This window comes from Narcine bancroftii, chromosome 1, assembly GCF_036971445.1.
Source record: "Narcine bancroftii isolate sNarBan1 chromosome 1, sNarBan1.hap1, whole genome shotgun sequence".
NCBI lineage: Eukaryota > Metazoa > Chordata > Chondrichthyes > Torpediniformes > Narcinidae > Narcine > Narcine bancroftii.
Genome location: NC_091469.1, coordinates 97,400,524 through 97,427,308, shown reverse-complemented (window position 1 = coordinate 97,427,308; position 26,785 = coordinate 97,400,524). Strand labels below are relative to the sequence as shown.

Genomic DNA, 26,785 nt, shown 5'->3' with positions numbered 1-26,785 from the left:
AAGACTGTACTAGATTGTTATGAAGCTAGTTATTTTATTTCTTTTCAAAGAATTAAAGAAAAATATGAAATACACAAAGTATTCTTTTTTATTATCATGTTAGAGCTTTATTATTGGATAATTTTGGCAGTCAAAATTTGAAATTTTACTAATGGAAGGTGGGAAGAAAAAATTTGAAAATGAAATTTATTCATTATTACAGAATAAAATGTCTGTTAGATTTGCTTAAGTCCATATCAAAGTGGGAAAAAGATTTGAAAACAGCAATTGATCAGGAAGATTGGAGAAATTTATGTAAAGATAGTATGACTAAGATTGTTAATATGAGATATAGATTAGTTCATTATAATTTATAATTTAATTCCTTCAGATTTATGTTTTAGGTATCATAACAAATATTTTTTATATTTTAATTGGTTATGTGACACTGTTAAACCTTTTTGGACATGACTTAAGGAGTTTTTAAGATTGAATTGTCGACGGAACGAACATTTTTTATTTGGTAATGTTAAAATGTTGCATTTGAAATTGAGATTAACTAGGTATCAAATTGCATTTTTAAGATCAGCTTTAGCTGTATCAAGAAAATGTATAGCGATTACTTGGAAAAATGAGAGTGATTTAAGTTTGCAATTATGGCATATGGAACTGAGATCATGTATTCCATTGGAAAAGATAACATACAATTTACTTGATAACTGTCTTTTTACCAGAAAGTATGGAGCCCCTATTTGGATTATATGGGTTTAAAGTTTTGAACTTTCTATGGCTCGTTGTGGTGGTGTTACCCTAATTCGTGGTATTTTATTATGTTATTGATGGTTGAATCCCCTTTCTTTTTTCTTCTATCTTTGGGGTTGGTGTTAGCTGGGAGGGGGAGAGAGGGTTAGTGGGTTGGAGGGGAGGTGATGGAGATGTAGGGGAGATTTGGTATATACAGGTACACGATCCTTTATCTGGACATCTAAAATCCGGAAAGCTCCAAAATGCAGTAAGTTGGGAGAGAGGTGGCTGGGCGGCCTGTGCTTGGGGAAGGCGGCCTAGGGACCGGCACTTGGGGGTAGGCGGCTGAGGGACCAGCGCTTGGGGGAGGCGGCCAAGGGACCGATGCTTGGGGGAGATGGCTGGGCAACTGAAAGGGGGTGGGGGTGTATATGGCACCACAATTCTGGTGGGCTTTCGACATCCAGAAAAATCTGAAATTCGGAACACACTGTCCCGCAAGGGTTCCGGATAAAGGATCGTGTGCCTGAACCGCGTTTTCTTGTTTATGAATTATCATACTTGAACATATTTGAATGTATTGTGATTTAAAATTTTAAATACAGTATTCCAAAAAAAAATAATATAGTGTATCCCAATGCTTTCTTGGTTGTCATTAACTTCAACCAGGCAAGCTACCATCAGCAAGTCTCCTCACTGAAGCAGTCCATAGTTCCCGCATGGTTTAAGACAGCCACCATGATCCCAAGAGGGCGACAATAACAGGCCTCAATGACAACCACCCTGTGGCATTGATCTCCAACATTATGAAATGCTTCAAGCATCTGATGACGAAACACATCAAAGCATGCCTCCTAGAGACGCTGGACCCATTTCAATTTGACTATTGAAAAAAAAACATTCCACAGACAATTCTATAGCTCTGTCGCTTCACTCTGTCCTGAAGCACCTGCAGAATGACTGTTCATCAACTTCAGCTCACCATTTAATATGATCATTCCCCAGGGGCTGATAGAGAAGCTGTTCTTACTTGGAGACAACCCCCCTCTCTGGAAGGACCACAATCTGTCCAGGTCAGTAGCAGAATTTCAAGCACCATCATAATTAGCATTGGCACACCTCAGGGCTGTGTGCTCAGCCCGCTTCTGTTCACGCAACTAACCTACGACTCCATTGCCAGATCCAGCTCCAAAACTGTCATCAAGTTTGCAGATGACACAAGAGTAGTCGGCTTCTACAGACAAAAGGTGGAAATTATCATGAATTGCTGCGAGAGTAACAAGCTGAGTCTCAATGTGGACAAGACAGTGGAGATGATCGTGGACTTCAGAAGGACCAGGGATGACCACCCTCCACTATTCATCAACAACTGTGTGATAGAGTGGAGAGCGCTAGGTTCCTTGGAGCTCACTAACTTGTGACCTATTGTAGATACTCCACATCTCCTCACTTGTCAAGAAGTCACAACAGTGACTGCACTTCCTGAGAAGTGCAGTCAACCTCTATAGGAGTTCTATTAAGAGTGTCCAGGCCAGCTGCATCACAGTGTGGTGAGTTTGCTGCAGAGAAATGGATTGGAGGTCAATCCATAGTACCATAAGAGTGGCAGAGAGGATCACTGGAATCTACCTCCCCCCATCGGTGTGATCTACTGGGTTCATTGTCTGAAGAGGCCTCGTAAAATCATTGAGGACCCCTTCCACCCTGAACATGGCATCTTTCAGCTGCTCCCGTCTGGAAAGAGATACAGGAGTATCAGAGCCAACAGGCTGAAGAACAGCTTCTTCACACAGACAGTGAAAATGCTGAACGACCAAAGGAGTCGCTCACACTAACCATCCGAGAATACCATTTGTACAAAATACTATCTATCAATCTATTTATTTATTTATCTGTATGGATAAAATACTTGACCTGAATATGTATTGTTTGTCTGTATGGGTGTTATGTCTGGTTGTGAGACTGCATGCTTTGCAACAAGGACTGAAGAACACTGTTTTATCGGGTTGTACTTGTAAAATCAGATGACCATAAACTTGCTTGACTATTTTGTCAAAGGTGACTCATCAGGTATCATAAATGATTCAAGTTCTCAGTATTTTGCTGTGCACTTTAATTCTTTGACTGATTTTATACAGAGGCAGAAATTTGGTCTGGTTGTTTTGTGAAAGGCCCATGCTTTTGAACTGTCATTGAGGGACTTGCAAATGAGTTTGTTCTTTGAGTACATGTATAAATAAAAAATATTTTCTCACTGGATTGGAGCTATCTTGGTATGGATTGGAGACATTAAAAATTTTCTCCTTATACCATAAATTAATTAATCACTTCATTTGGACTCACACTGTGGTAAGCCACTATACATATGTTTGGACGTGCTGCATATAGATTTGGATGTGCTAGGACATGCACCTTGCTAACTGTGCCTGAGGCTCTTCAGTAGTTAATCAAATCCTATCAGTTTCTCTACAACTTCCAGTCTTTAAAGTTATTGATGGTACATCACACACAAGCACTTGTTAATGTCTCACTGGATGATGTATGCTGGAAATATTTAATAGGAAGGACGGCATCTGCAGAGGGAAAAGTAACTAGAACATCTGTACTTTTTTCTTTTAATTTTGAAGTATTTGGTACCTCCTTCATCATGAAAATTATTTATCCAAAAAATGTAAGATTGTTGACATCTATTAATTAAAACAAGATTTCCAACTTCATGATCAAATTCCAAAATCCATCTTCCCCAGTAGATAAATGATAAATGGTGGAGCACTGAGCCATTCTTATAAGGAAGGATCCATGTTTGTGCTCTGGCCTGAATTCTAAGCTATCTTACTACACATTGGTCAATCAGAATCCTAGGACCTGTAAGTATGTTACAAATCCAAAAAGGAATTCAGGAGAAAATTCCTTGCTCAAGTAGTTAAAATATGGACATCGCTCTCATGCAATTCTTGAATAGATAGCATTGTTATATTGAAGCAAAAGTTTAAAAATAAATGGAGAAACAAAAATAGAAAAGATAAGATAATGTGAAGTAGGAGTTCATATGGAGCACTGTAGCCTGTGTTGATCTTGTAAAGTTCTATATTATTTTGTCTCATTTCATGTTAAATTATGAAGTTTTTTAAAGTTTTTAAAAGTTGCTGCCATCTTTGCCACCAGAGAAAGTCAATGGCTCAGGAAGGACAGAAAACATAAAATCATACTTTTTGATGTAGGCTGTTACATTGCTACCTGCAGTTAGTTGCCTTGACATGTATTGAACTCACCTCATTGCTATATAATTATGCTAGCAGCCCAGAATTGATCTAATTTAAAACACAAAAATGCTGGAAGAACTTAGCAGGTCAAGCACCATCCATGGCCAACTTTGTTCCCTCTTTTCTTTCCCACTGAGTTTCTTTGGCTTGGCTTCGCGGATGAAGATTTATGGAGGGGGTAAAAGTCCACGTCAGCTGCAGGCTCGTTTGTGGCTGACAAGTCCGATGCGGGACAGGCAGACACGGTTGCAGCGGCTGCAGGGGAAAATTGGTTGGTTGGGGTTGGGTGTTGGGTTTTTCCTCCTTTATCTTTTGTCAGTGAGGTGGGCTCTGCGGTCTTCTTCAAAGGAGGTTGCTGCCCGCCAAACTGTGAGGCGCCAAGATGCACGGTTTGAGGCGATATCAGCCCACTGGCGGTGGTCAATGTGGCAGGCACCAAGAGATTTCTTTAGGCAGTCCTTGTACCTTTTCTTTGGTGCACCTCTGTCACGGTGGCCAGTAGAGAGCTCGCCATATAACACGATCTTGGGAAGGCGATGGTCCTCCATTCTGGAGACGTGACCCACCCAGCGCAGCTGGATCTTCAGCAGCGTGGACTCGATGCTGTCGACCTCTGCCATCTCGAGTACTTCGACGTTAGGGATGAAAGCGCTCCAATGGATGTTGAGGATGGAGCGGAGACAACGCTGGTGGAAGCGTTCAGGAGCCGTAGGTGATGCCGGTAGAGGACCCATGATTCGGAGCCGAACAGGAGTGTGGGTATGACAACGGCTCTGTATACGCTTATTTTTGTGAGGTTTTTCAGTTGGTTGTTTTTCCAGACTCTTTTGTATAGTCTTCCAAAGGCGCCATTTGCCTTGGCGAGTCTGTTGTGAGGGCTGGAATATTCTCATCACTTTTTGCTTTTTTGTGAAGAATGACACTTAAAGGATTATAAAGTTTCTGGAAAAATAAACAATTGCAACCATAATTTAGAACTGTTTGTAAAATATTCAACTGCATTGGTTCAGATCTAAAGAGTTTTTGTTGACTGAATGCAACATGTTCTTGACTAAAACTGGCTGCTGAATACTACTAAGAATTTCTCATATTTCTATAATGCTCCATGGCTCCAGGCCAAGGGACAATAGAGGAAATGTTGACGTGTAGCGGCACACTATTGCGGCAATTGGGCCGGCGCTCTGGGCAGCGAGCCCAACCAAGAGCCAGCAGACCTCACAGCGGCACTGGCCCCAGCAAGTGAACAGGCAACTAAGGCAGCATAGGAGCCAGCATCCCCAACATGGTGCTGGCTCCGCTGCACAGCCAACAGATAAGGACAGTACACAGGGAAGGAGATATTGTCATGTAAGAATGTAGCCCTGCATGGGAAACCCGTTATTGTTACCCGGACTCTGTGTGTGTGTGTGTGTGTGTGTGTGTGTGTGTGTGTGTGTGTGTGTGTGTGTGTGTGTGTGTGTGTGTGTATTCAAGTAGCTCGCGGCTACAATTGGTAACCCCGATGGTTTCGACGGGATCTAAAACCCAACAATGAGTGAGCCGGCAGCAGTCCACACAGTCATGCTGAACCTGCCAACCTTCTGGACAAATTAGCCACAAGTATGGTTCGACCAGACCGCAGCACAGTTTCAGATCTGGCAGATCACAGCAGAGTCCACCTAATACTACCATGTGATGAGTGCCCTGGACCAGGACGCGGCAAGCCGGGTGGCTAATTTCATCCAGGGGCCCCCATCAGAAGGTGCCTACACTTCCTCCATAGACCTACTCATTGAGACCTTTGAGTTCTCATGATGCGAAAGAGGGGCATGTCTGCTCCACTTGGACTGGCTGGGGGATAGGCCCTCATTGGACTTGATGGCCCTCATTGAGAATCATGAACCCTGCATAATGTTTGAGCAGGCAACCATCTGAGGACATCCAACTGCTCCTGGTGGACACTGACTCCAGTGACCCCCCCCCAAAAGCCGCAACACAAGTGGACATCCTACGGAAGCAGGAAAGAGAGTGCTCAGCATCCGGGACTGATCGCCAAACCCCACAGCCAGTCCCGGACCAGCCCCCCGAAGGAACTCCACAAGGGAGGTGAGCCCAATGACCAGTGGTACTTCTATCACCAGTGATGGGGTTCCAGAGGCCACCAATGCCAACCTCTGTGCATGTTCCAGGGAAACACCGGAGCCAGCTGTCGCTGATAACCACGGCGGCTGGCCAACAAGAAAGCCTCCTGTACATGAGGAACCATCAATCTGGACGGCAGTTCCTCATGGACACAGGAGCAAAGGTCAGTGTCCTGCCCCTGTCGGGGCAAGAAACTAGAAGAAGGCAAGTGGACTGCACGCTGAGGGTTGCCAACATCAGCACAATCAGGACCTGTAGCACATGCAAGGTCCAACTGCAGTTGGGAGGCAGCTTCTTCTCATGGGTGTTCACGTTGGCAGCAGTGGAACAGCCACTCCTCGGGGCAGACATCCTGTGTGCCCACAGCCAGCTGGTGGACCTGAAGGGTCAGAGATCAGTTCACACACAGACTTTCCTCAAGGATGGCAAGCTCCCAGCTCCTCACATGGACTCAGTGCACTGATCCACGGATGAGGGCATCAAGATCCTGGCAGAGTTCCCGACAGTGCTTACCCCCCAGTTCAGGGATGCCCCGGCATGGCAGCATCACTTCCTCACACAGGGCCCACCGCTCCACGCACAAGCTAGACGACTCCCCCCGAAAAAGCTCCAACTAGTAAAGGAGAAGTTCAAGAAGCTGGAAGAGCTTGACATTGCATGGCGGTCAGACAACCCATGGGCTTCTCCCCTGTATATGGCCTCTGGGGGTTGGAGACCTTGCAGCTACCACCGCCATCTCAATGAGGCCACAACCCCATGCCACACATCCAAGACTTTGCGGCCAACCTGCACAGTGCGAAGATCTCTAAAGTGGACCTTGTGCGAGGATACTATCAGATCCAAGTACATCCTGATGACATCCCCAAGACCGCCATCATCACCCTGTTCGACTTGTTTGAATACTTGCACATGCTGTTCGGGTTGAAGAATGCCACGCAAACCTTCCAGCGGCTGATGGACACAGTGGACCGAGCAAAGACCGGCAAGAATACTTAATGCACCTCTGCAACCTCTACACCCAGCTGAGCAAGTTTGGACTGACTATCAACCCAGCCAAATGTTAGTTTGCGTTGGAGACCATTGACTTTCTGGGCCATAGGATAACCAAGGAAGGGGCCACACCACTACCCAGCAAGGTAGAAGCCATCCAGAAGTTTCCTAGGGATGATCAACTTTTATCACAGGTTCATCCCCTCAGCTAGCAGAATCATGCGACCCTTGTTTGCCCGGATGGCGGGCAAGGCCAAAGACATAGCATAGGATAAAGAGTTGATAGAGGCTTTCGTGAAAGCCGAGGAAGGCCTGGTGGGCGCTGCTCTTTTGTTACACCCCAGGTCAGGCACTCCAACAGCCCTGACCGTGGACACCTCAGGAACGGCAATCAGCAGTGTTCTGGAGCAGCAGATCGAAGGGAGTTGGCGGCCACTGGCTTTCTTCAGCAAGCATCTGAGGCCTCTGGAACTGAAGTGCAGTGTTTTTGATAGAGAGCTACTGGTGCTGTGCTTAGCCATCCTCCACTTCCAGTACTTCCTCGAGGGCAAGACATTTACAGCCTTTACCGCCACAAACCCCTGACCTTCGCCCTGGCCAAAATCTCAGACACCTAGTCAACTCGCCAACAGTATCATCTATCATACATCTCCAAGTACACCAGAGACATGCAGCAAGTCTCAGGCAAGGTCAATGTGGTGGCAGAACAGCCACACGTTAACAAAGGGAGTGGATTTCGTGATGCTAGCAAAGGCGCAGCAAGAAGAAATGGAGATGCCCCAATACAGGACAGCCATATCAGGACTGCAACTCCAAGACATCCCGGTTGGCACAGGTAACACCACCCTCCTGTGCGATGTGGCCACTGGACAGGCCAGACCTATTGTCCCAGCTTGGAGATCAGGTTTTCGATTCCATCCACAGGCCCGCTCACCCATCCATCAGGACTACGGTCTGACTGGTGGTCAGCAAATATGTGTGGCATGGTCTCCAGAAACAGGTCAGCACATGGACCAAGATGTGCACGCAGTGCCAAACAGCCAAGCTACAGTGGCAAACCAAGACCCCACCACAACACTTTGAGCCCACAGAGTGAAAGTTTGACCACGTCCACGAGGACATCATAGAACTCTTACCAGTATCCCAGGGGGTTCCACTACCTATTCACAATGGTCAACCGTTTCACCAGGTGGCCAGAAGCAGTTCCGATGGCAGATACCTCCATGACTCATGCGCCAGGCCCCTCATCTCCTGGGTGGTACGGTTCGGCATACCCTTCCACATTACATCAGAGGGGCTCAATTCACCTCCAGCTTATGGTCCGACCTCGCCAGCCTGTAGAGCTCTCAGCTACACCACATGACAGCCTTTCACCCACAATCAAACAGGCTAGTGGAGCGCTTCACAGGCACCTCAAATCCACACTCATGACCAGACTATAGGGACCCATCTGGGTAAACAAGCTACCATGGGCACAGATGGAGATCCACAGGGCACCCAAGGAGGATCTCAACACTTCTTCTGCTGAACCCGTCCACTGATGGTCTCCATGGAATACGCACCACCTCCAGATGATCAACAAGATGACTCAGCAGGACTCCTCCGCAGGCTATGGGAACTAGTCGGCAACTTGGCCCCGACTCCACCAACCAGGCATGGACAAGTGAGGACCAACATACCCAAAGTCCTGCAGGACTGTGAATATGTTTTCATTCACAGGGGTCCACATCATCCACCGGTACAGAGGCCTTATGAGGATCTATTCTGGGTTTTATGCAACAACAGCGCCACATTTGAGCTGGAAGTCAAAGGCAAAACTGATCTTCACTACGAACAGGTTAAAGCTGGGACACCTGGTCCTGGCACGCCCAGTCAAGATACCAGCAACACACAAGAGAGGCCACCAAAGCCTACAGAGACACTGTCTTTGGGCACCAAAGACAATACCACTGATTCTGGGGGGGTGGGGCGGTTATGTAGCAGCACGCCGTTGTGGCATTCAGGCCGGCGCTCCAGGCAGCAAATGCAAACCAAGAGCCAGGAGACCACGCAGTGGCACTGGCCCCATCAAGCGAAACAGCGGCTAAGGCAGTGTAGGAGCCAGCATCCCCAACATGGCACTGGCTCCGCTGCACAGCCAACAGATAAGGACAGCACACGGGGAACGCAAACTGTATATAAGTCGGGCTTCATCCTCAATGAACCAGAGCTATATCTGACTACATTCATGTGTGTGTCTTTACTTCAAGTAGCACACAGCTGCAGATGTAAAATTGAAAGGGAAATTAGGAAAGCAAAAGAGAGGTCTTGAAAAAATAGTAGCAAAGTCAAAGAAAATCTAAAGTATTTTATACATAATAAAGATCACAACAGTAATTAAGGAAAGAACAAAGGGCTGAATCTCCTAGCCTTCTATTGATGTTCTTTTCTTCTTCTGCCCAACTGACTAGACAATTGCTTTATTACTTGTACCAGTTGTAATTCTCGGCAACTGGAAGTTCAAGGTTGCTCTTGTCAACTGAACAGAGGTGTTCAAACAAGTAGTTCCACAGAATGGTTATCAGAGATGTGTACCAGGATAAATTCTCATGAGCGGAAAAATTTGGAATACAGATACTGAGAGTAATGTGTCAGGTTGGAGGACTCAAGCTCTTAAAACTTTTAATGGACGAGCAGACATCCAAATACCAAACAACTTTGACAGATATATTTAAATGCTTGTGAAAATTCTGATTTTCAAGCAAGGTAAAAGTGGGTGTAATCCGTTGCTCTTTATTCACAAGGTAAAAAATGTGCTGTACAACCTGACATCACAGCATGTTTAATATTCAAGCTTTATAAACTTGAGGTATGATGAAGAGACTGACCTTTTCAACACAGCAAAATGTGGTGTAGGAGGAAAGAACTGACTGAGCCTCTATTTATTTTCTGCCCATCACAGGTAAAGAAAGAAGAAAACAGACAGTTGAAATGAATGAGTGTTTTTCATGCAGCAGATAATGAGTTTGTCTTAATCATTATGCATTGCACATATGCACCAAAATTCTTACTTGCTGCAGCTGAAGTTAATAAATATTCAGTTCCCTTAGTGCAAAAAAATGTAGTATTGCAATGGTGCAGGCAGACCTTTTGTGTTGGAGCAGTTCATGATTAGTGTAACACGGGGAGAATTCAAGAGAATAATAGCTATTGAAAAGGAATTGCTCTTGAACCCTAAGGTACTGATCTTCTGGTTTCCATTAAGATCTGTTAAGATATTGGCTGCCATTTTGAGGCAGTGCCTCACATGTCTTCAATGGATGAAAAGCTGAAGCCTGTGGTGGACCTGGCTATATTTGGTCCCTTCTAGGGCACTCCAAATACCAAATCAGACTGTGATGCAACCAATGGGAATACTTTCATGTATTAGAGAATGTAACTTGCCAGTGATTCATCTGAAATTTAGGGTAGGAAGCAAACTAGTGTATTGAAGTAGAACATGTGAGATCAAAGATAAATGCTATTGTGTCAAAATTCAGCCTGCTTTTTATTCCATTCTGTTGCTATCTTGAAATTATTGAAGGACTGACATTAGATTTCCAAATTGGAGTAGTTGACAACTTGGAGGAAACATGTTGATGGTGGTGTTCCCATAAAAATTTTGCCATGTCCTTGGTGATATCGATTCCAAGTTTAAGTGAGGATATCAGAATAGCAAATAATTGCTGTACATTTTATGGATGGTATCGAGGGCAACTACTATGTGCCAATGGTCAAAGAATTTATATACCGGTAGTTGCTGAGGTGCCAGTCAAACAGACTGCTTTACTGGATGGGGTTGAGTGTTTTGGTTATTGGAGCTGCATTCGTCCAGGCAATAGAAAGTGTTCCATTACATTTTTAACCCATCCTTTGTGGAAAATTGGAAGGCTTTAGAATGTCAGGAAATTAATTACTCATTGAAAGATACCCAACCTCAGATCTGCTGTTGAACTATGGTGTTGGTGTAGGCAATTCATTTGAGTTTCTGGTCTGTGAAACGCTCCAGGATGTTGTGGGTGGGGAATTTGGTAAGGCTAATACTGTACTGTTGAATATCAAGGATGGGTGGTTAGACTCATTTCTGGGCAAGGTGATTGCTTGGCACTTTTGTAGCATGAATATTACTTGCCATTTATCAGCACGTGCTTGAACATTGTTTAGGTGTCGCTGCATGTGAGCATGAATTGCTTCATTTGCTGAGAAGCACCAAAAAAATTGAATTCTCATACACAATAGTGCTGGAGAAACAAAGCAGGTCATGCAACATCCATAAGAAGAGAAGATATATAACCAAAGTTTCGGGGCCCTGAGTCCATCGACAAGTATAAATAAAAAAAGGTAGGAAGAAGAAGTGGCAGGGGAAGAAGCAAAGGCCCACAGGCAAGAGAACACATGGATATGGGTTAGAGAGCAAAAGAGAAAAAAAGCTGAGAAATGATAGGGGATGGGAATAGCTCTGAATGGAAAGGGAAGTGGTGGGGAAATGGAGGAAAGGAGATGGAGGGATAGGGAAAAAGAGAGAGAGAGAGAGAGGTTGGGGAGGGGACTGACAGAAGCCAGAGAAGTCAATGGTAATGTCACCTGGTTGGAAAGTGCCAAGACGGAATATTAGGTGTTGTTCCTCCAATTTTCAGGTGACCTTGGTTTGAAAGTATATGAGGTCATGGACAGGCATGTCAGTGAGGGAAGGGGAGTGGAATTGAAATGACCGGCCACTGGTTGGTCCCTGTTATTGTAGCAGACAAAGCGAAGGTACTCAATGAAATGATCTCCCAGTCTGCACTCAATGCCTCCAATGCAGAAGAGGTCATAATGGGAACACCAGATTCAGTAGATGAATGAAATATTTCTTTACTTGAAGGACTGCTTGGGGGTATGGATGCAAGTGTAGCTTTTCCTGTGGTTACATGAATAGATACTGAGGGGATGACTTTTGGGAAGGTACAAAGGGGTCATCAAAAGAGGGATCCCTGCAAGGAACAGAGGGGAAGATATGTTTGGTCATGGGATCACATTGTAGATGGCAGAAATGGATGCAGAGACTGCTGGGGTGGTAGGTGAGGATGAGTGGAATCCTGTCCTTATTGCATTTAGAAGTCAAGGGGGCCAGGGAAGGTGTAGGAAATAGAGGAGATGTGGATAAGGGCTGAGTTGATGACAGTAGAAGAGAAACCACATTTTTGAAGAAGGACGACATCTCGGATGTTCTGCAATGGAATACCTCGCCTGGGAGCAGATACAACAGATACAGAGGAATTGAAAGAAAGGAATAGAATCCTTTTCACACTGGCTAACTCGTAAATTGGTCGTTCAGTGAACCGGTTAAGAGGGTTTGGTGGGGTCTGTTGTTGAGAAAGAAATCAGTGATTTTGAGACCTTCAGTAAGAGAGACGGAAGTATATAGAGATTGAGGTTGAGATTTGAGGTGGAACTGGAAATTGTTAAAATGTTGGAGGCATGTGAGGTATCATAGATAGAGTTAGTGAGGAACTGGACAGGGGGGCAAAATGAAGTTCAGGTAAGATAATGCCAGTTCGGTAGGGCAGGAGCACATGAAAACAATGGGTTTACCAGGACAATTGGGTTTGTGGATCTTGGATAGGAGATAGAGCCAGGCACGGGGCTGGGAAACAATGCGGTTAGAGGCCATGGATGGAGAAGGCCGGATGTGATGAGGTCAGAGATTATGTGTAAGTTGGTGGCTTGATGTTTTTTGTGGGGTCCCATTTAAGGGTAAGTAAGAGGAGGTATCTGAGAGCTGTTGTCTATCCTTAAGGGATCAACTCCCAAACACAATAGCAACATCCTTGTCTGCTGGTTTGATAGTGAGATTGGGATCAATGCAGAGAGAGTGGAGATTAGATAAGTGAAGGGAATGGTGCAGTCAAGATGGTTGATGTCTTGGTGGCAGTTGGAAATGTAAAGATCCAGAGCAGGCGGAAGGCCAAAACAAGGTGTCCAAGAAGAGGAAGGCTTAAGACAAGAGAAGGGGTCTGCACTAATGGGGGGGGGGGAGGGAAAGAATCCTGGTAGAAGTAGGCACTAGGGGTCAGTGGGGTGGAGGGTGGAGGGTGGTGGGGAGGTGGAGGGTTGAGGACATGGAGAGTTGGGGAGATCGGAAGGGTGAAGTGGAGGGTTGAACGTTGAGTGATCATTTGTGAATAATCCATCCTCCCAAATCTAATGATGGAACTTAATGAAGCTGCTAAAGATATTTTGTGCCTAGGACATTCACCAAGTAACTCCTGAAAAGATATTGTCGGGTTAGGATGATTGACTTTCAACAAACACAACCAATAAGAAGCACAGCCACACAAAAAAAAATGTAAACAGGAGTAGCCTCTCCCTGCCAGTAGACAATCATGGCTAATTAGCACCAGACCTAAACTTCTCTCCTGTCCTAGTTCTCCACAGCTCTGAATTTCCCAGTCTTTCAAGAAAATATATCTCTATCAGTAGCCCTTTTCACACTGGCTAACTTGTAAATTGGTTGTTCAGTGAATCGGTTAAGGAAGCCATTTTTGCCTTTCCCAGTGGACCACTGTTAACTGGTTTTCTGTGTCCTTTCACCATATCACAAAGCATCCCCACGGATAAGGGATTCTATCCTCTACTGGTGACATCTGAGTGATGCATCGAGCAATGGTGGACCTGCCCTTAATCCTTAATCGTGCCTAATTATAATTATAATTAAGCATTATACACAACACAGTATGATATCTTCTACCTTGTTGTTGGGTTGACTGATATAAACCTTTATAAATTTATAAAATACCATGGAAAAGTTGCATAAAACACATTGTCGCACAATTTATAAACACCCTGGGAAAGTCATAGCGGCAATAGCGTACAAAGAACACGAGAAAGAGCAATGGTGGACCTGCCCTCCAAAAATTCTGTGTGCTAGTGAAAGGGCTGTATGTACGGAGCATTTATGTAGGGGGTTTCTCTACCGCATGGAATTCTGGGATGGCAGATCCACCATCTCTGTCTCCCGCTGCGACGTTCCCACAATTCTTTAGACATGTATAAAGGTTTATAAAGGTTGGAAAAGTTTATACCTTACCTTTTAATCTTTTTCCTTTGTGTTTCTACACTACTTTATCCCAGGATACCCTATATTCCTTTCACACTGGGCTAATTGAAAGGAGCTAATATTTGCTCTTCAAGTATTTCCGATGATCTAGTCTCCACAACATTCCAGGATAGAGAATTCTAGAGATTCATTCTAGATACCCCCTATGCCCATTGTATTAAGCTTTTTGATGATGTACACAGTTAAAATCTAACTCAATGTCAAGGGAAGTCGATCAGGCCTTGCTTCTGAAATTTTGCTCTTCCATCCATGTGTAGATCAAGGTTGTGATGGTATTGTTTGTGGATGTGACATTTTCATGCAGCAATATCTACACTTAGACTACTTAACTGCAGAAGTTTCACGGTGACTTATAATGTGCCAAATACTATACAAGTTTCGGCTTTTGTTCCCTTAATGTACACATGTCAAACTCAGGCCCGCGGGCCAAATTTGGCCCGTGATATAATTATATTTGGCCCGCAAGATCATATCAAATATGTATTAGAGCTGGCCTGCTGGCGACCGCGCCAGTATAGCACATACACAGCTAATACTACAAATCCCAGAATGCTTTGCAAATGCGTTGGCGCCGGCCCGTCAGCCCGCTAATCGCCCCCACCTCCTCTCTTTACTTTCATTAGCATCTGCGACCTGTCGCCCAACTCACATGTAATAAACCCCTTACGAAAAATGGCCAAACGAAAGACAGAAAACAGGACTTTTCAAGACATGTGGGAGGCAGACTATATGTTCATCATTTTAAAAGACAAACCTGTTTGTCATTGAAGCAAGTTGTTATTTTTTTGACTTGTTGGCTTGTGAAAAAAAATACATTTAAAAGGAGCTTAAAGGTATAGAGAAATATTTTTTATTGAATATTTTATTTCTCATTTGTTAATGCTTCTTCTGGAAAGAGTTTTACCAAAACTATTATTAAACATTTATTTTAATAAGAAAAAGTTTAACATTACATATGTTGAAAGAAGTGAAAACATGCAGATGTTGTTGAAAATTTTCAATAAATATTCAACGACTTAGTCCAAGTTTTTAATTTTGGCCCTCTGTGAATTTGAGTTTGACACCCCTGCCTTAATGCATCTTGAAGTGCATTTATACAGAAAATTTAATATCAACCAAAAATGCCTGCCTATTGAACTGGGGTAAGCCTAACCCTACATGAAAGAGATCAAAAGCAAAGTACTGTATATTATAGTATAAAACAAAGCCTAACAAAGCTAATTGAGGGAAAAATGTGCTGAGTTCCAAATGGTGAAAACGTATGGAGAAAATAATCTAACTCCACTTCCAGCCTGAATATATTTTAACATTTCACTTTAATCGGAGCAAATGTACTAACAGTTTGAAAAACATACTATTATATTTGGTTGAAATACATCTCCAAAATAATTGAGAGTCTTAGAACCTTTGTACTACAGTTTTATTTAAAGCATTTTTTGAAGATGCTAATCTGAAATGGAAATGTGGAGCGAAGCATGAATAGCAGACAGAATGTGTTTCTACATAATGCTGATTATCACACTGTCATTTTCCATATGGCAGCTTCTATGTCATAGCCATTGCACATTTTCTTGGCAATTTCTCATTGCCTTTTTTCCTATTGGGCAGTGGGGTGCAGGCTGGTATTCATTCATCCCATGTGGGTAAAGGCTCACAGATTCAATAAGAGCTGACTGACGTGATGCAGTAGAATCAGAATTAATTTTAAAAGTACCCTTTAAGCAAAGTACAAAAAAACCAATTGAAGAAGAACACAGTATGAGAACTGATTAAGAACACTTAAACATGTCGCCAAAAAGAAACAAACCTTTACCTGGAACCCAACGATAGAACCAAAAAGATTGTGGTCAGAGGCCTCCTCCTCAAACAAAGCCTGAGACTGGCATACAAACCACTTTCCGGGTAAGTTGTGCACCTGTGATTAAATGTCTGAGATATCAAGACAGAGAGAAGATACTAGCTGTAGCGACAGCAGGAGCAAAAGCAAGAAATTGTCTGCTTGACCATCAAGGATCTAGAGTATTGTTTTACCCAGATAATCCAGAATTATTGAAGTGAAGGAAAGAGTTTAACCTGGTTAAAAACTCCTTTTGGAAAAAAGGATACAGATTTATTCTGCATAATTCAGCTATTTTAAAGATCTTTCTGCCAGACAGTGGAAGAAGATTTTTTTCGGACAGTGATCAGGCAGAAGAATTCATGGAAACATTGTCATCTGTTAAGCCGGATGAGTGACTAATTTAATACAATATTGTTTTGTATGGTTTATTAAATTAATATATTTCTATATGGAAGAATAATTAACAAATATATAGTGATCAGCTGGGGGGTTGGGGGCAATGAATGGCTCACTATTATCGAGTAATGTGTGTTTTTCTGGCATTAGCAACATCCGAAAAATGGAGGGGAGTAGCGTTATGTATTATTTAAACAACTCTAATGGGGGGTGGGGGGGATTCTTGTAGTTTGTGTTATGTATACAATGTTAATTGTACCTTAACTACAATCTTTCTTTTTATTTTTTTCTGTTTGGACTGCTGGAAGATGTCTGCTGTACCACAGAGGATAAAATTTGAGCAATTTATTGGAGGAGACACACAGGGTGAGGTGAAAGGAGAACAAGTAGATGTTGTGAAATACCACTAGAGATGAATAATACAGTGAAATATGTACATTTTAATGTTAATGGGCTGAATGGACAAGTGAAGAGAAAGAGAATACAGTATTGTTATATATTCAAAAGATAGGAATGGATTTGGCTTTCTTACAAGAAACCCACTTAATTGAAAAAAATCAAAAGTTAAAAAGAGACTGGATGGTACTGGCCTTTGCCTCTTCATTTAACTCAAAAGCAAAAGGCAGTTTTAATATATAAAAATCTTCCAGTTAGTGTACACATGTAGTAATATATCATGCAGGTAGGTACATTGTCAAATATACTTGGAATCCTGGACTCTTATGAATATATATGCACCGATATTGACGATGAGAGATTTATTCGAGAAGCATTTCATAATTTAGCAAACATCCATGAAAATATTCCAGTAGGAGGAGATTTTTATTTTTGTTTAGATCCCGTTCAAGATAGGTCAACAAAACCAGTAATGAGGACAAAAGCAGCAAAAGCCACCTTGGTACTAACGAAAGAACTGATCTTAGTGGATTCTCGGAGAAGAATTCATCCAAGAGAAAGAAATTATTATTTTTATTCAAATAGACATGATTCTTATTCTAGGCTAGATTTATTCTTAGTGTTAATTCAACTGCAAGGTAGGATAATAGAAGCAAAATATAAAGCAAGAATTTTATCAGATCACTCACCTTTGATATTGACATTCATGATACCAGACAAAGAAAATCGGTCTATAGATTGTCATTGCTGAGAACATCAAACTTTTGAGATTTTATTAGAAGACAAATTCACTTATTTTGTGAGATCAACTATAATTCAACTTCAATTTGATTACATGGGATGGTTTGAAAGTAAGAGGACAAATTATAAATTATACTTCTAAAATTAAAAAAGACTATACAAGAGAGATGGAAACATTGGAAAAAGAAATAACTAACAGAAAAAGGTCTTCAAAAGATGATTTCTGATGAAAAACAGCCGACATTAACAAAAAAATTGAATATAATACATTACAAACATATGAAATGGACAAAGAACTAAAGAAAAATACTATGAATTTGGGGAAAGAGCACATAAAGTACTTTCTGGGCAAATAAAAAGCAAAATAGGTCTCAAAACAATTAAAGTGATAAAAACAGATACAGATGTGACTAGTTATAAACCTCATGAAATTAATGAGGCCTTTGGACAATTATCCAATCAGAATCTCAAGGAGATGTAAATAAAATAGAATTTTTATCACAAATAAGACTTCCAAAGTTTGATTTGGAAGAACAAGTAGAATTAAATGTTCATTTTACCCAGAAAGAGGTTAGAGAAGCATAAAGTTTGTTGTAAAGTATAAATTGGAGAAAATAGTTTTCCTCCTGAATTTTATAAAGAATTCAAAAATTTGTTGATTCCTTTATTTATGGAGGTGTGAGATCAGGCATCTGCAACACACTCTCAATTATTACTGTGATACAAAAAAAAGATAAGGATCTATTGAAACCATCAATTTATACACCTATTTCATTATTAAATTCAGATTATAAGATTATTGTAAAAGCCTTGACAAATAGATTGACAAAATTCTTACCGAAACTGAAAAAGATCAAACAGGTTTTGTGGGAAAAAAAAGGGCAATCTGCAAATAATGTAAGAAGATTAATTAGTATGATGCATTTGGCACAAAAAAGGGGTGATCTGAATGTCACTGTGGCATTAGATGCAGAAAAAGCATTTGATAGACTAAAGTGGGACTTTTTATTTAAAGTTTTGGAAAGATTTGGATTGGGACAAATGTTTATAAATTGGATCAAGGCATTATATAATTAAATGAAAGCTAAAGTGGTTACTAATTCTCAAATCTCTTCACCCTTTCAGCTGTCAAGGTCTAGCAGATAAATATGTCTGTTATCTCCAGCTCTATTTATTTTAGCCATAGAACCTCCTACAGAAGTAATTCATCGAGATTCAGACATCAATCAGAAGGATTGAATATAAAATTAACTTATTTGCTGATGATGTTTTGATATATTTGACAGAGCCAGTAATTTTATTACAGAAACTGTACTCAAGACTAGAAGATTATGGGAACGTTTCAGGTTATAAAATAAATTGGGATAAGAGTGAAATTATGCCTCTTACAAGAGGAGATTATACTCAGTGTCAAAGAGACATTCTATTTAAATGGCCAGCAAATTGGATAAAAATACTTAGGGTACATATAATAGCTTTAAAAAATTGTACAAACTGAATTATTTATCTTTACTTAAAAAGACTGAAGAAGATTTAAACAGATGGACAGTCTTACCTATGACACTAGTGGGAAGAGCCAATTGCATTAAAATGAACATATTTCCAAGAGTACAATACCTCTTTCAATCACTACCCATACCATTACCTCACAGGTTCTTTCAAGAGTTAAATAAATGTCAGAAAATTTCTTTGGAAGGGTAAGATGTTGAGGGTCTTTACAGAAAAAGAACTTGGAAATATGAATTGAGAGATTTACAACTCCCTAATTTAAAAAACTATTATAGAGTGGGATAGATGAGATTTCTTACCCTTTTTGAAGGAGATCAAACTACATGGGTGAAATAGAATTGGATAAAATAGGGGAGAGAATAGCAGAGAATTTTATATATAAATAGGATGTGAAATTAACAATTGTCAAGAGAGAAACCCCTTTGTGAAAACATTTTTAAAATATTTGGTATAAAATAAATAGAGATATTGGAACAAAGGGGGGTTTATCTCCTAAAACTCTTCTGATGACTCAAAACAGGCTTACCATGTACAATGGGTAATCTAATTTTCAAAATTTGGTCCCGTAAAGGGATCAGGTATATTGAACATTGTTATGAGCAGGGACAAATAGTATCATTTGAACAATTAAAAAATAAATATGGAATTCCCAATAATATAATTTAGTACTATTTTTATATTAGAGCACATTTAAGGGATAAACTTAACCCGATAATGACTTCATCAAAGTGCAGTGATGTGGAGATGCTGATTCAAAAGGGAAATACAAAGAAATTTACTTCAGCAACGTATCTCTTAATTCAGATGGGTTCCCACAAACAGGGAGTTCACAATTCTAGGCAGAGATGGGAATCAGACTTAAATGTAAGAATTGACGAACAAATCTAGGCTGAATTATGTCGGGACAGAATGACTAATATGATCAATGTAAGATATAGATTAGTGCAATATAATTTTTTGCATCAATTATATCTCACACCACAGAAATTAAACAAATTAAATCCAAATCTTTCAGACCAATGTTTTCGACGTGGTTAGGAAATAGGAACTTTTTTTTGCATTTAACTTGGTCATATTCTAAAGTAAGACCTTATTGGGTAGATTTACAGAAATTTTTAGAGCAAATTATAGGAATTCTATTTCCACAAAATCCAGAATTATTTTTACTAGGGACCATTACAACTTGAAACTATCCAAATATCAAATAGAATTTGTTAAAAGTGCACTGGAAGTGGCCAGAAAATGTATAGCTTTTGCATGGAAGTCTGATTCACATCTAGGTATGACACATTGAAATGCAGCTCTGGAGAAGATTACCTACTACTGAAGAAATAATATGAAATGTTTACAAATGTGTGATCCGTGGAGTGTGTGTCACTTTTCAGCAGTCCAATATATTTTTTCTTCTTTCTTTACTATCTTCTTATCTTTTTCTTGCTTTTCTATACTTGCATTCATTTTTTTTCTTGGGGTCCTTTTAAGAGATGGGGGTTGGGGGAACTGGGTTAATGCCAGCATGAAGTAAATTTTGTGTGTACTTTTGTACTTGATTTTTAACTTTGTGATTGACTTAATGCTTGGTAAAAAAAAAATGTAAATAAAATATTTTTAAAGAAACAAGAGCTGACGCAGTACAGCATCCAGTGCCATCCATCCTGCAATAACTCTGGTATCTCAAGGAAGGAAAAGGAAGCCAGCTTATAGTCATAACTTTTTTTGACTTACAATTTTACATTGCATGTAAGAATAAATGTACAGAGAATTCTATTTCCAAAATGTCTTTGTGCACTTACGGTATCAGGTCTCCTTTGAAGAGAGACTATGGAAACTGGAGAAGTAAGAGTAGGTTTTAACACTTTTACATGGAATTGTTTTGATATAAATTGCTTGTTTCAACATTTAAGTTTGAAATTAATGAGAGGTGATGCTTTACTCAGTTTTGATATTATTGTAAAGTAGTAATTTGTAAAAGTAAAATTATCCTGTCCATTAAAGTGAATTTGTTGTCCCTTCCATTTATAGTATTTGGTAGAACTTGTTATATAGTTCATTCTGTATCCATAGCAACATGTTCAATCTTGCTTGCAGTGTTCGAGGTACAAACACAGCAGCTGATTCCAGTCTACTTTTATGTCAGTGGGATCATTGAACTTTGGTTACCTTTTCAATTTGCACAGGAAAAGGTTAGAATTTTTTTTAAATAGTGATATGATGTATCTCTAAAAGATTTTAAACTGGTATCTCATTCCAGATAACAATACCCTTTTCTAGTTAACAGCTGATGTTTTGGAATCCAGGCTTTCTTTTGGTAAATGAGGTCGTCAAATAAAATTTATTTTGTCATGCGTCAGCCTGTTGATTTGACTTCATAATTACCAGACTGGCACAGACTGGTGGAAGAATTACAAATAATATTTTAAAGTGGATGCACATTTAGTTAAAGCTGATTAATCCTGACACCAAATTTATAATTGCTTTTGATTGCATACCTGTGACCAGTTTCTGTATCATTTCACGGTTGCTTCTACAGGTATCTGCATGAGAAATAAACAATGTTGAATGATGCCACAGATATAAAATCGGACTATATTGAATTAAATGGTTTTAGAGATTGTTCTTTAATGTTCTGTGACTTGAAGGTTAATTAAAGGTACAATGTAAGAAATTAAACAATTAACTTTAAGAATTGATCTGTGAGATAAGATCATGTGAGTTGTTTGTGAATAAATCAGAGGACTAATCCACCTGAGAGCTTCATATGACGTCAAACCACTGTTCACTTATTCAGTTTGTTTTTTAACCAGTATCTTCTAATTTGATTAAGGTCAAAAATTCTTTTAGAGCATGATAATACTTAGAGGATTTATTCACTGGTTTTTTTTATAAGCGTACAGACCCTTTTCTAAATAGATATAGGTTATCCAGGCACCCTTTGAAATGATAGAGCACTGTAGTCAAATCTTATCCTGACAGTCCATATAATCACAGGCCATATAAATCATTTTAAAAAAACACCACTCAGCCCATCCATTCCATTCATAAATTAAACAATCTCCTGTCTTTCTTTTTATCATCTGAATCTGCCAGTGTCATGCATATTTCATTCTCTCTCATTTGTTCTCCAACTTTCTTTTAAACGTATCAATGTTATTCTCTTTAACCTCTCCCTGTAGCAGTGAATTTTGCATTCTCACAACTCTGCAAGTCAGGCAGCACCTGCCATATTTGTGTTTCCAAATAGTACAACTGTTGGGCACGACCAGTTCCCCCAATAATCACAAGGACAAAGACTGAGGGGAACTATAGGCTTTATTGTACAGAAGACTTGAGCTGGCCCAGATCCAAACTAGGTAAGGGAGAGGTGGCCCAACCTTTATGGCCTGAGTCCCAGGGAAGAGTGACAACAGAGAGCGGGCCAGCCCGAGTCTTTACCGGACAATGAGTACATTCAATCCATACCATTACATTCACCCCACTCTTTTTAAACAGAACCCCCTCCCCCCCACTTTTTGACACAAGAAAGAGAATTTTTTTTAAAATCTAACAAGAGGTTTAGCCACACCGGCGACTTCCTCCTGCAGGACCGTGGGGGGGGGGGGGGGTGGGGGGCAGGGGTATCTGTGCTCTATTGTTTGGGAGGGGAAGCGGTCCCAGCAGGGGTGGGGGGCAGGGGAGGGAACAGTCTAGGTCGGGGTGATGATTGCGGGCTCCCGGAGGACCAACTCCTGGAAAGGAGAGCAGGGTGGCTCGGCCTCCAGTATTGTGCTCCTGTGTGGGATGGTCTGCTCCGTGGGATGGATGGTGGCAGGCAGGGAAGTTTCGGGATCCCCGGCCCTTGCCAGGTCTCGGATAGGCACAGTGTCCTCGTGGCCATTGGGGTACCTCACAAATGCTTATTGCGGGTTGGCATGTATGATGTGTACCGCTTCCACCAGTGGATTTGTCTTATGGCCCCTCGCGTGTCTCCGTAGCAGGACCGGCCCTGGGGTTGCCAGCCAAGGAGGAATGGAGACACCATTCGCCGATCTCCTAGAGAAATCGAACAACCGTTTGGTTGGTGTTAGTTGCAGTGCACAGAAGCGATTGGATGGCGTGGACCGCTTCAGGCAAAACATCCTACCAGCGGGACACTGTCATGTTTTTGGACCTAAGGGCCAGGATAACTGCCTTCCAGACAGTGGCATTTTCCCTTTCCATCTGGCCATTACCCTTGGGGTTATAGCTGCTGATCATGCTGGTGGCTATGCCTTTGGCCAGGAAGTATTGTCGCAGTTCCTCACTCATGAACAAGGACCCCTGATTGCTATGGATGTAATCAGGGTACCCAAACAGGGTGAAGATACTGCGCAGTGCCTTGATTACCATTGCCGAGGTCATATCCGGGCAGGGAGTATCAAAGGGAAACCTGGAAAACTCATCCACCACCGTCAGGAAGTAGGCATTCCTATTTGTAGTGGGTAAGGGGCCCTTCAAATCGACACTGAGCTGTTCAAAAGGGCGTGTAGCCTTAATGAGATATGCCTTTTCGGGCCAGTAGAACTGTGGCTTACATTCAGCGCAGATCTGACAGTGTCTGGTCATGGACCGGACATCCTCAACAGAGCATGGAAGGTTCCCAGTCTTGACGAAGTGGTATGACCTTGTGACTCCGGGGTGGCACAGACTGTCATGGAGGGTCTGGAGATGCGCGCTGGCGCACATCCCCCAGGATAGGGCGTCTGGGGGATCGCTGAGTTTACCTGGTCAGTACAAGATGTCATAATTATAGGTGTAGAGCTCGATCCTCCACCTAAGAATCTTGTCATTCTTGATTTTACCCCACTGTTTAGTATTAAACATGAAGGCCACAGCCCTTTGGTCTGTCAGCAGGGTAAACCATTTACTGGCCAGGTAATGTCGCCAGTGGCGCACCGCCTCAACGATCACTTAGCCCTCCTTCTTGACAAAGGAGTGACATTCTTCAGAACCATGCAGGGTGCAGAAGAAAAAAGCTACTGGCCTGCCTGCCTGCCTGGTTAAGAGTGGCGGCCAGTGCGAAATCGGAGGCATCGTTCTCCACCTGAAAAGGAATGGACTCGTCCACAGCATGCATCGTGGTCTTTGCGATGTCTCCTCGGATCAGTAGAATGCAGCTTGGGCTTCCACCGATAACGGGAAAGTTGTGGACTTAATCAGGGGATGGGCTTTATCGCCGTAATTGGGCACCAATTGTGCATAATAGGAAAACAGCTCCAGGCACCTCATCAGCACCTTTAGGGTATTTGGGACTGGGAGCTCCATAAAAGATCGCAAGTGGTCGGATCTGGGGCCATGTGCCACGACACATCTGAGAAGGGCCAGGCAGTCAGTGTTGAACACGCACTTGTCCTTATTGTACGTCAAGTTGAGAGACTTGGCCTTATTTAAGAACTTTGCAAGGTTTGCGTCGTGGTCCTGCTGGTTGTTGCCACAGATGGTGACATTGTCAAGATATGGGAATGTCACCATCAGCTTGTGCTCCTCCACCATCTGATTCATAACTCTCTGAAATCCTGAGACACCGTTAGTAACACCAAAAGGCACCCGCAGGAAGTGAAAATGTTTGCCATCTGCTTCAAAACCTGTTTAGAGTCGGTCACTTGGGCGAAAGGGAAGTTGATGATAGGCCGACTTGAGGTCAGTGGTCGAAAAGACTCTGTATTGTTCGACCTTGTTGACCAAGTTAGCTATCCGGGGTAGAAGTTACACATCAAACTGGGTGAAGCGGTTGATGGTTTGACTATAATCAATCACCATCTGGGGCTTGCCTGCCCCTCTGACCACAAAGACCTGTGCCCTCCAGGGGCTGGAGCTATGAATCGCCGAACCTTGGCCCAGAATAACGCCATATTCTCAGTGCTGTAGCGCCTGCTCTTGGTGGCGATCGGTTTACAGTCTGGGGTGAGGTTCACGACTAGTGACAGAGGGGCCACCCACGGGGTGGTAAGGCTGCAGGTCGATGCTGGAGGCTGGATGCTTGATTGGAGGGGTCCATAAACTGCCGGTTGCAAATGGTGAGTGGTGGTTGGGGGCCCCCGAACACCATCGTCACGCTCCTGAACCGATTCTGGAAGTCAAAGCCCAGGAGGATCAGTGCACAGAGCTGGGGCATGACCAACAACAAAAAGTCATTATAACATTCTCCACCCCCTCCCCCCCCCATCGTCAGAGACGCCACCCAGTATCCCCGGATAAAGTCCGCTGGTCTTTCGCCACCATTGATACCGATCCATTCATCAACCAAATGAGTATCAAGAGTCTATGGGCCACCTCAGGGTGGATAATACTTTTGGTGCTGCAACTATCAAAGAGGCAGTTCAATTTGTGCCCATTCACCTCGATGTGCATCATGGAGTTCGTGATCGGGTGAGGGCTGGCTTGGTTCAAGGTGATCGATGCCAGGATAGGTGCACCGTCGTCGTCGTCGTCAGTGGGGAATCCTGATGTCAAAGATGCTGGCCTCCATGTTGACCCTGCTGCCAACTTTGATGAAGAAGACAGAAGTGGCGTCGTGGGGGATGTAAGTGATGTCGTTAATGAGAGCTGCCGCTGCATAGAGGATGGAGGCGGGAGTGGGTAAAATGGCACCCACCTTTTTGTGCACGCGGCCGGCACCAGAAGCTCCTCGGCCATACACGCTGTGCTGCTTTGGGATGGGGCTCTGGATCTGCAGGCTCGTTGATAGTGCCCCTTTCACCTGCAGCCCGAACAGATAGCTCCCTTCGCGGGGCAGAGATGTCATGGATGTCTTGCCTGCTCACAGAAGTTACACCTCGAGGATCCTGGCGCCACTGTAGCTGCAGTTGAGTTGGCCGTCCCTGATGCCGACTCCCAGGATGGTGGCCCTCGTGGCAACACATACTGGATAGGCCCGCTTCTGCCCGCGACAGGGACCGTGGGGTTCCCCAGACAGTCTTTTCCTAGTGTGATCAGGGCTTGGACAAACTCTTCTACCAACTCACCAAGGTGCTGTTTTCTGGACGCCAGGAGGTAATGGGAAAAGACCTCTTTGATTTCGGGCTTGTATTGTGCCCGTAGCTCAGCCATTGCCTCTGTGTAGGTCATGCAGCTTCTGATGGCTTGGAAAGCCCTCTGGCCAACACTTGCCTGTTGGACTTTAAGCCTCTTCTCATCCGAGTTGACCACTCCACCAGCGGCCTCCAGAAATTTGTTGAAGCAATTGATCCACTGCTCAAAGAGTTCTGATGCACCCGGGATTTGGGGGATCCACCTCTAGCCGATTGGGGCTAGAGGTCAGATATTGGGGCACAGCAACTTCTCCATTACTGGAGACATTAAAAGGTTATGTACAATAAATTGTTGGGCCCTACCAGTTGCCCCAATAATCACAAGGACAAAGAATGAGGGAAACAATAGGCTTTATTGTACATAAGACTTGGGCTGGCCCGGATCCAAGCTAGGGAAGTGCAGGGAAGGGAGAGGTGGCCCGACCTTTATGGCCTAGGTCCCAGGGTCAGTGACATCAGGGGGGTGGGCCAGCCCGAGCCTTTACCGGCCAATGAGTACATACAATCCATACCATTACAATGACTCCACTGAAAACTCCCAAGGTATGCCCTCTTTGAAGAAGTTTTCCTCTTCTAAGATGGTAGGATAGAAAACCGTGATTGATAAAAGAGGTGAGACAGCTAGTTAATAGGAAGAAGGAGC

At 42.7% G+C, this 26,785-nt stretch overlaps 1 protein-coding gene and 1 long non-coding RNA gene across 2 annotated transcripts in view; both read left to right on the top strand.

Annotated features, from left to right (window-relative positions):
- Nucleotides 1-26,785, top strand: part of LOC138761247 (neural proliferation differentiation and control protein 1-like) — a 294,084-nt gene that overhangs the window by 158,670 nt on the left and 108,629 nt on the right. The gene's annotated exons all lie outside the window — the stretch shown is intronic.
- LOC138761250 (uncharacterized) overlaps nt 21,190-26,785 on the top strand; it is a 46,476-nt gene continuing 40,880 nt past the window's right edge. The window contains exon 1 of the long non-coding RNA XR_011356209.1: nt 21,190-21,279. This is a non-coding gene — a long non-coding RNA (uncharacterized lncRNA). The remainder of the gene's footprint in view (nt 21,280-26,785) is intronic.